At 41.7% G+C, this 3,586-nt stretch overlaps 1 non-coding gene across 1 annotated transcript; it reads left to right on the top strand.

Annotated features, from left to right (window-relative positions):
* Window positions 1-3,142: 3,142 nt before the first annotated feature.
* LOC121876912 lies at window positions 3,143-3,258 on the top strand. The gene has a single exon (XR_006090846.1). It is a non-coding gene; the product is annotated as a U5 spliceosomal RNA (small nuclear RNA).
* The last annotated feature ends 328 nt before the right edge of the window (window positions 3,259-3,586 follow it).

The raw sequence follows: 3,586 nt of genomic DNA on the forward strand, positions 1-3,586 counted from the left end.
CAAACTTAACTGCCTTGAGCAGATTAATGATGTCGCCTCCTCTCTTAAGACCTCCCACCCTCCTATCCTCGTCTACTGTGATGGGTCTGTTACCACGCTGGGCAGCGCTGGGGCAACTGTGTGGATTCCTGAGCGCCAGGCCTGCAGGAAAATCAGGGTCCACGACTGGGCCTCCTCCACTGATGCTGAAAGCATAGCCATCCTCGTGGGCATTCATGAGGTGGCGACCTACTGTATGCTCGCACTGAACGCTGGAACCTCCTTATAATCAGTGACAGCACTTCGGCGCTAGCGAGGCTCAAATTAGCCTCCCCCTCCTCCCCTGCCGCCCAACACACCCTAGCCGCCGTCGCCGGGCTAGAACAAACTGATGACATCCGTGTCAAGTTTATTTAGATCCCGTCACTTATAGGAATAACTGCCTGTGACACTGTAGGTCGGCTTGCCAAAGAAGCTACACAAGAAGAAGATATTGAAGCTGCTCTCGCCCTCTCCTTGAGTCATCTCAAATCTCGCATACACGCCACACAACGAGAGGCATTCGATGAAAATTGGACACACCTGAAGCAACGGGGTAGCATCACACTATGCCACTATGACGCTGTAACCGGTGACGACAACCGCCACTACAAAGAGTATCAATCCCTGACTCGATCTCAACAGATTATGTACATGAGACTGCACCTAGGGTACAGGTACCTATGGGAGTACATTGGCAACCCTGAGCCTGGCCGCACTGTTTGTAAACTTTGTGGGCAACCCGACTCTCACACCCTCTCTCACTACATCCTCACTTGCCCTATGACCACCTCCTACAGGTCCCTAGCTGTTACCAACACCTCTTCCCTCCCTGACCAGATATCCCTCCTCCTAGTGACAGGCCTGGCACTTGACATTATTAGGGACCTGCCATAAACAGATGAAATGTACCGGGAACTTTCCCCCCACGCACTCATCATTCTCTCACTTTATGTAACTTGACAAAACCTATGACCCTTCAGGCTTTTACCCCCTTAATGCACGAGTCATAAAGGCAAGTATGAACTTTGCATACTTCCCAGATGGGCGCTGTAAATGCTTCTGCGCTTCACCTTGCACAGGATGTAAGGGGGTGCCCAATATACTATCCCCCTCGGGGGCAAATCTGAATCTATCAATCACTTGCTTGACAATAATTATTTCCAGTTCCGGTATAATCAGAGATACAACTTAAGGCACCCAGAGCTACTCCTCCATAAAATATCACGGTGTGAAGGTGTGGAACAACTTACCCCCACACATCCGAGCAAAGCCTACGCTCCCTTCCTTTAAATCATCTCTTAAAAAAAATCTATTGTCTAAGTATTAATATTTCTTGTAACACCTACTATATTTACAGTACCTGCTTTTATTGTACCATCAAAACCGTTTTATCGGAAATTATCATGAAAATAGATAAGTAATTACCATTGCAATAAACATAATTGCCAACGAGACATAATCATGTTCTGTCCTCTTGTTCAACCTTATTACGGTACAACCCAATTGTAGTTGGGTAGGAGACGCTAATTTTCAGCAAATCAGCTCAGCTGGGGCGCCTGTGGGTAGAGCTGTACCGCTCTTGCCTCGCAAGCCAGTTGTCACGGGTTCGATTCCCGGGTCGGTGGAAATTTGTTCCGACACACTTGCCAGCTTCCCTTGGTCCTTGTACACCTGGCAGCAAAGTAGGTACCTGCTATAAATCGAAAGTTGCGAATTCGTATTCAGGGAAAGTTGTTTGAGCTTCCAATAACTTGCTTTGACATAAACCACTGACTCTTCAGGCTTCTACGCCCTTGACTCTTCAGGCTTCTACGCCCTTAACTCATGAGACATATTCCTCCTACACCGTCTTCCACCTTCTTGAGCCAATGGCTCTCTTCTCTCCATCCCATCATCATCATCAACCATGAACTTAGCATGCTTCCCTGTTGGGCGCTGTAAACGCTTCTGCGCTTCACCTTAAACAAGGATGTAAGGGGGTGTCCAATAAAAAAATAAAAAAAAAACAGCTCAGCTGCGCCTTTCGCGTCACACTTAGAGGTCACGGTGATTGGCTAAGATGTAGGCACATAGGCAGGCTCTTTTTGGTGTAATATGCCTCTATAATGGCTTTTTGGCAGGAATATTGTCTAAACTAGATTCTCATAGATTTTCTCTAAAACATGACAATTTACATGGCACTGTTACAGAAGCATTTTTTTCCTATGTTTTTTTGTTTTTTTTTACGTTATCAAACTTGACTTGAAGCCTGTAGATAAGGATGAAGGGCTAATATTTGTTGCTGGGTTTTTGTTGGAAGTACTTTGGAAGTATTGGGGCGGGGGGGGAGGGGGTTAGGTGGACGTAAATGAGGGGAAAGTTTGAAGGAAATTAGGAGAGTTAAAGTATCCGGGCTCAACTAGACATGCTGTATTTTAAAATTCTTTATTGATCTTTTATACTAATAATTTAAGTTGTAGCTCGCTAGCTTTTGACTTTTCTTCTCGTTCATGTTTTGATATAACAGTAGATAGTATTTCAAGCGCTATAATAATTATTTAATGTTTTTTTTTTTTTTTTTTTTTTAAGATTTATTGGACTGCTACTCCTGCGGACCTGAAGTTACCAGTTTCATACAGGCGTAATAGTGGTAGGTAGACATGAGAGACCGGTGGTTATCACCATTGAAATAACTTATATTACATAAGAATAAAAGCATTTCTATAATCAAGATCCAGGTTTATTTTCATTATATTAGATTATTAATTATGACTAAACGGTTGCACAATGAGGGCCATATTATATAACAGAACATTTATGAACTAAGTTATGCCCTTAAAGACCTTAGTTGAAGCGCAGTCATAACATTGTAACAATAACATTCTCGTTGATTTGCTATATTTGTTCAGATTTAAAGGAATTATGTAAATTAAATCCTCTTAAAGAAAATCCACATTAAGTAATACCACTTTTGACTGCCAATCACGGTAGTCTTAAATGTTACGAAGGACTTGTAAATCTTATTTTAAAACTCTTCTAGACACTGGACAATAAAACCTTTAATGTCTTTCTTGACTGGAACTACAACTCCAAGTATGTTCTAAGTTAATGTTTGTTGGGGTCTTGAACAACTTTGCGACCATAGCTCTGGTTTCCCTTCAAAACGCATAAATCTTTCGCATTTTACTAAAGATTTCCGTGGGTGGGAACAACTCAATGAGTCTTAATTAATTTTTTCTTAGCCCATTCACATGGGCTCACAAAACTATTTCAAATTAGCTGAAAATAATCATACAATGTCGTAATCAAGTGTATGTGATCTAATGTAGTAAAAAAAAAAATCTATTCACATATACAACGTCCTGGATGGAACAATTATCCCGACTATTACAGATCTAAATCAGGTTGGGAGAATACAGATCTGTCATAAAATTAATTTCATGCACTTATCAAAAATTGCTCTAGACTTCAAACAAACCAAGGGTACCTAGGGACAGCACTAGGATCCCGCTTCCTCTATCAAGAAATAAAAAATATTGAAATTGAATTGAAATCTGTAAACCTTTTGAGTTCCCTACTTGAAATA

The sequence above is a fragment of the Homarus americanus genome, unplaced genomic scaffold (genome assembly GCF_018991925.1).
Source record: "Homarus americanus isolate GMGI-L3 unplaced genomic scaffold, GMGI_Hamer_2.0 scaffold53183, whole genome shotgun sequence".
NCBI classification, from domain to species: domain Eukaryota; kingdom Metazoa; phylum Arthropoda; class Malacostraca; order Decapoda; family Nephropidae; genus Homarus; species Homarus americanus.